The following is a 7,500-nucleotide window of genomic DNA, read 5'->3' as shown; positions in this document are numbered from 1 at the left end:
TGGAAATTACGATGTGATGATTTTTTTTAGTTTTTGGAGAAGTATATCTTTTAAATATATTTCCCCCCTGTGGCCACGAGGGCATAACAACAATTAGAATAGCGCCAACGTATCCCTGCATGTCGTAAAAGGCGACTAAAAGAAACGGGACAAGGGATCTGGGAACCCCCTCTCCTGTATTATATACTCCTGTAATACATCGAAGATGTGGAACTGTGGGGAGAGTGACTGCTCCCCACACTCCAGTTTTGGGGTTCTTCGATAGGAATGAATGGCGAGCGATTGTGACGCAGTTCCGGTAGGCCTTCTGCCTCCTCCAGTCACCTTAGATGACGGCAGAGGTAGAAGCAGTAGGGGATTCAGCATTATGAAGCTTCATCTGTGGTGGATAACGGGGAAGGGTGGGCTGTGGCATCCTAGCAGTACCAGCCGAACTTGGTTGAGTCCCTCATCAAGCTGAGAGGAGCATAGAGAGGAAAGGTCCCCTTTTTTCATTTGTTTGATGTCGGCTACTCCCCAAAATTGGGGGATGCGCCTTGGTATATAGATAGACATTTCTTAAATAAACATAGCTTCTATATTATCTAGGCTATTGAGTTGAGCCTAGCATGTAACTTACAAAATGTGTTTTATTGGTTCATTAGAATGTATGGTTCTGTCGGTTTTAAGGCCCACTTTAGCTAACAATTGGTCATTTGCGAGTATCATCATGACCTATTGGAAACGTCCCTGCCTGACCATATGCCGCACTGCGGTTCGAGTAACGCTCAAGCTCCATAGTTCTTATAGTGTCTGCACTATAGAGTTACTTGCTGAGTCATCAAAATCCATTGTTTGGATCTCCATGGTCTTAATGTTTGGGGGGAGGGAACCTTGTACGCTAATCATATTTATCTATGGTCGGTCTCTAAGTCTCTAGGGCATTGCCTCTGTCCATTACTTCTACCATTCAAGAGCGGAATTTAAACTTTTAAACTGGGGCACTATAATTACTGTCACATATTCTAGTCCAAATTTTATTAGAATTATTTCAACTCTAGCGTCAATTATCTATGAAGTCAAGATGCCAGATACAATTTAATAAAGTATTTTTTTACGCAATTTGATAAAAAAAAAATTGCTTTGGCTGTTACCCTGCAGATTATAAGTCTTTTTGCCTTGGAATGCAGGCTTTATACTTAATTTCAGGATATCTCTTTCAATCCAGAAAAGGCTTTAATTCAAGTACCCAAGGCATAAAGAATGCACCAGAATTCAAATTACTTTAAATTACCCCATTTCATAGTAAGATTGTGAATTCAAAATTTGCTGAAATTCAAAGTAGCCCTTCATATGTATGAATTCAAGTTTACTTGCAAATATGGAATTTGTTGTAATTTAAGTAGGTTTGAAATTCCTTAATTTACTGAGGTTTAAAGAAATTCAAGTTTGTCCAAAAATATGGAATTTATTGTAATTTAAGTAGGTTGGAAAATCCTTAATTTACTGAGGTTGAAAGGAATTCAAGATTGCCTGCAAACATGGAATTTATTGTAATTTAAGTAGGTCTGAAAATCAATAATTTACTGTGGTTTAAAGAAATTCAAGTTTGCCTACAAATATGGCATTTAATGTAATTTAAGTATGTCTGAAAATCCTTAATCTACTGAGGTTAAAAGGAATTCAAGTTTTTCTAAATATATGGAATTTTTTTTATTTACGTAGGTCTGAAAATCCTTAATTTACTGAGGTTTAAAGGAATTCATGTTTGTCTAAAATATGGAATTTATTGTAAGTTAAGTAGGTCTGAAAATCCTTAATTTACTGAGGTTTAAAGGAATTCAAGTTTGTCTAAAAATATGGAATTTATTGTAATTTAAGTAGGTCTAAAAATCCTTAACTTACTGAGGTTTAAAGGAATTCAAGTTTGCCTGGAAATACGGAATTTATTGTAATTTAAGTAAGTTAGAAAATCAATAATTTACTGAGGTTTAAAGGAATTCAAGTTTGCCTGGAAATATGGAATTTATTGTAATTTAAGTAGGTCTGAAAATCAATAATTTACTGAGGTTTAAAGAAATTCAAGTTTGCCTACAAATATGGCATTTAATGTAATTTAAGTGGGTCTGAAAATCCTTAATCTACTGAGGTTAAAAGGAATTCAAGTTTGTCTAAAAATATGGAATTTTTTTTTAATTTACGTAGGTCTGAAAATCCTTAATTTACTGAGGTTTAAAGGAATTCAAGTTTGTCTAAAATATGGAATTTATTGTAAGTTAAGTAGGTCTGAAAATCCTTAATTTACTGAGGTTTAAAGGAATTCAAGTTTGTCTAAAAATAAGGAATTTATTATAATTTAAGTAGGTCTGAAAATCCATCAGTTACTGAGGTTTAAAGGAATTCAAGTCTGTCTGCAAATATAGAATTTATTGTAATTTAAGTAGGGGTGAAAATCCATAATTTACTGGGGTTTAAAGGAATTCCAGTTTGCCTGCAAATATGGAATTTATTGTAATTTAAGTAGGTCTGAAAATCCTTAATTTACCGAGGTTGAAAGGAATTCAAGTTTGCCTGTAAATATGGAATTTATTATGATTTAAGTAGGTCTGAAAATCCTTAATTTACTGAGGTTTAAAGAAATTCAAGTTTGCCTGCAAATATGGAATTTACTGTAATTTAAGTAGGGGTGAAATCCATAATATATTGAGGTTTAAAGGAATTCAAGTTTGCCTGCAATTTTGGAATTTATTGTAATTTAATTTGGTCTGAAAATCCATCATGTACTGAGGTTTAAAGGAATTCAAGTTTGCCCACAAGTATGGAATTTATTGTAATTTAAGTAAGTCTGAAAATCCATCATTTACTAAGGATTTACGGAAATTTAGGAGGCCTGCATATCCAGAATCTACCTGAATGTAATTAGGCCTGCAACTCCATAATTCACCGAAACTTAAATAGGCTTGTAAATATAGAATTTACAGGATTTTAGTTAGGCCTGTTGATACAAAATATACTGAAATATTAGTGGGCGTTCCGATACAAAATTTATCCGAATTTAAGTAGCTCTACAAATATAGAATTTAATGGAATTAAAGTAGCTCTGCAAGTCTTAAATTTAATGGAATTTGAGTAACTCTGCAAGTCTAGAATTTGATGGAATTTGAATAGCTCTGTAAGTCTAGAATTTAATGGAATTTGAGTAACTCTGCAAGTCTAGAATTTAATGGAATTCGAGTAGCTTTGTAAGTCTAGAATTTAATGGAATTTGAGTAGCTCAGCAAGTCTATAATTTAATGGAATCTGAGTAGCTCTGCAAGTCTAGTATTTAGTGGAATTTGAGTTGATCTGCAAGTCTAGAATTTAATGGAATTCAAGTAGCTACGTCTAGAATTTAATGGAATTTGAATAAATACACATATAGAATTTAATGGAATTTTAATAGCTTTGCAAGTTTAGAATTTAATGGAATTCAAGTAGCTCTGCAAGTCTATAATTTAATGAAATTAGAGTAGCTCTACAGCTGTAGAATTTAATGGAATTTGCTCTGCAAGTTTAGAATTTAATGGAATTTAAATAGCTCTGCAAGTCTAGAATTTGATAGAATTTGAGTAGGCTTGTAAATCCAAAGTTTACTGGATTTAATTAAGCCTGAAAACTCTCAATTTACCCAGAATTAAGTGAGCTTGCAAATCCAGTATACTGTAAATTCAGACTAGCTTTGCTCAATGTCAGACCAACTTTCCTTATCAAATCTCCATAGAACTTGTTCATCAAATTTTGCATTTTACCCTATACTTTTCATTGAAAGGTGCAATATTTTTTTTTATTTATCTTGCTATTTATCATAACCCAACGTTGGGGAAACACTGAATAATAGCCAAAGATGGAAAGTAAAACTGTCTTTTTGTTTTCCCCATTATCATTTCTACTGTTATTTTTACAATATATTCTTCACAATATATTCTTAACTTTTTATTACACGTGAAGCTTAATTTTAAGCATCTGGAATGCAGCTTACGAATCTAAAGATAAAAAAAAACATGGAAATATTACTTCTATTTTGGGGGATTAGAAAATAATTTTTCTTGTTTGAAACGTGTATCTATTGATGGTTGAAGAAAGATTTAAGGGGCTCTGCCCTAAAGTTGGTCCTAGAATCTAGATCCAATTCCACGGCCTCACAAAGTTGCCGAAAAAGAACTTTTAAATGAATTTGTCCCGGAGGAGATGATAAAGCGAGTTCCTGAATTTTTTTTATAGAAATTTGTAATGGGCCCCAACCCACCTATAAAATAAATAGATTTCAAAATTTTGGGAACTGTTGAAGATATTTTTATAAATGTTTGTGTTGGTGTTGTTTTTTCCAAGATCTTTAGACTTTGTTTATTTCTAAGGAGACATCTTGCCTAATATAAAGCCTTTGTTTTTTTGTTTTTTTTTAATTTGTTGTATTTTAAATCCCTCACAGATCTACAGTGTTGCGCCAAGAAGAGCCATCTTAGATAGATATACAGTATATATACATATATATATATATATATATATATATATATATATATATATATATATATATATATATATATATATATATGTATAGAGAGAGAGAGAGAGAGAGAGAGAGAGAGAGAGAGAGAGAGAGAGAGAGAGAGAGAGAGAGAGAGAGAGAGAGAGAGAGAGAGAGAGAGAGAGAAATATATATAGCTAGATAGGAATCCCTTTAGTAAATTCATTGCATTCAGATGAAGACAAATGCTTTAGGCTATAAAAAGATAATATATATATACATATACATATATATACATATATATATATTATATATATATATATATATATATATATATATATATATATATATATATATATATATATATATATATATATATATATATATATATATATATATATATATATATATATATATAATTTGAATGCCATATCAAAATATTCCTTTTTTCAAGTTTACTGAAGATGATAAAGTCAATTCATGAATTTTTATAGATTGGAGACCCTTTAGTGAATTCATTACGTTCCGAAGAAAGCAAATGTTTTACCTGAAAAAAAGAGATATATGTATTGAATGGCATATAGAAAATTACCTTGGTTTTTTCTTTTAGGTTTTTAATTTTCTTTATCATTGTTATAATTTCCACCAAAATGCAACATTCATTTTGAAAGCCAAAAGGATATAAAAAGAGAGGTATGTATTAAATGCCATATAGGAAATTACCTTTTTTTTCAAGTTTTTTATTATTTTTTTTTTTTTTCAGTTATGATTTCCACCAAGATTTTATTTTAAAAACCAAAAGGATAAAAAAAAACCATAATCGTAGGTTGTATGTTTATTACTAGGAGCATTTAGCAGATTAAAAATCTCAGTCAAAAAACACGAATTAAAGGAGACATGCTAAACAGTTTCACCTACGGTCGTGCGCGCGCGCAAGAGTGAGAGATAGAGGCGCGGATCCAGTTTCTGGGTTAGCTCATGAGATATCCATCCAACCTCTATTATTATTTTTTTTTTATTTTTATTTTTTTTTTTACAAAAATCTTAGAAAGCTTATCGTAAGCGATTGAAAAGTCCTTTGCTATATATATTTTTTTATATTTTTTTTTATTATTTTGGTTAAAAACATGAATGATATTTTATGAAGTCAACACAGGTTAATGGAACTTCGGCTACTTGGTCAGCAGAAATTAATCACAGATACTATTTTGTCTCTTTCTGGTCTTTCAAATTTTTTGTCATAGCAATTCTTATTATCATTATTATTCGAGATATAAATTCAATAATTGTACCTTTGCAAGGTATATCAAACGAACGATAGGAAAATTGTACAGCTTCGTGTTTTTTCTATAATGATTTTGGGGGCGGATATCCCCTGGAAAGTTCAAAGCTATATCAATTTTGATCCAGACATTTTTTATTTTGCTGGCCATTATTATAATGTTATATTTCCATTGAATGTATTCACGTTATTGTGAAGCATATTTGCACTATTACTATTGCCATTATTAATATATGCTAATTGCTGGTGTAAATAAAATCAACCCATGAATGGAAATGAGAAAAAAAGAGGAATAGACTCGGCGGTTTTAGTGAACTGTTCTTACGATACTGCATCGAAATTGATATGGTAAGAAGCTGGAGTTTGCTGTCAGAAGAGATATCACACTATCCTTATCTTGCTTATCATTATTCTCTTTTTTTACTGGAAGCTAAATCTCAAGTATTCACGTTTCGAACTCACTACAGCAGGACTCTCTCTCTCTCTCTACAAGGCGAACTCATTTTTACAAAATACATGAACAATTTTGATATCCATATGGGTGCGTTCCTTTTTTTGATATATGTTCCATATCACGTTGTACAATGACACATACAAACATGTATACGCATTTATGTACAAATATTTACGTGGAAGTGTGTATACTCCATCAATATACAGTCATTTAAGGAAAGGTTAAACTTTGCACGACAGATTTTAGAGGCTATTGAATATGAATTTAAAGAAAAATGTTATTCCATAATCTGTTTAAGAATATCACATCTGTTTTCCATACAAAATACATTTTAATGTAACCAACAAATTCATTAAGATCCTTTTTACAATTTTTAAGAATATCGTTTTGGATACTGCAGCTATTTCTATTGGTGAACAAAGAAGTTTTTGAAACATGAAAATTTCGCTATAATTTTCCCTAATAATTGTTCCCACACCACAAAGATCGGTCCACAAGATATTACTCAGAAAGCGTTTTCTCTGTACATGACCCAATGCAAAACTAGGTGTTTGATTATCAAATCGGCACTAGATTATGCCCGTCATCAATTGTGATAAATTCAGCAATAAATGTACCCAGCTGAGAAAAAATGTCATTATCAATGATTTTACCATAGGAAAACCATATCTTTTTGCATTCATTCTTTTCTCTCCATTTTCTTGTAATGAAATGCTGATTGGCAGCAAAAAAAGGGGTAACTTTGTGAGAAGCTGGTACCTAGAATACTACTTGCACTATGATAAGACACATGTTGGTTGGCATTGAAAACTGAGCCCAGTGAGAAACAGACAAAGGCCAGCCTTGACTGCAACATAGGCAATTCCAGGCGCAGCTTTAAATTCCGCAGAACAGATTCCGAACTCAGCCTGGCTACAGCAGAGGCGATTCAGAAGTGAGCCTGGCCAGAAAATTGGATTCCAATGCAGTGTGACTGCATCAGTGGCAATTATGAAAGCATTCTGACTGCAACAGAGGGAATTCCAGGAGCATCTGAGCTGCAGCAAAGGGCAATCTTGGTACAGCTTGATTTCATGGAAGGTGATATCCAGACTGAAGGCGAAGGTTATTCTTGATGTAGCCTGATTGCAGTGAAGACCATTCTCGGAGCAACTCTAGTTGCAAAGTACGTAATTCCGGGTACAAACTGATATGCAGCAGTGTTGTTTCAAGCTGCACCCTGACTGCAGTGGCAGTGATTCCATGTGAGGTTGAATTTCTGGCCATGATTCCAGGCGTAGC

The sequence above is a fragment of the Palaemon carinicauda genome, chromosome 33 (assembly GCF_036898095.1).
Source record: "Palaemon carinicauda isolate YSFRI2023 chromosome 33, ASM3689809v2, whole genome shotgun sequence".
NCBI classification, from domain to species: domain Eukaryota; kingdom Metazoa; phylum Arthropoda; class Malacostraca; order Decapoda; family Palaemonidae; genus Palaemon; species Palaemon carinicauda.
This window is presented reverse-complemented; position numbering follows the sequence as displayed.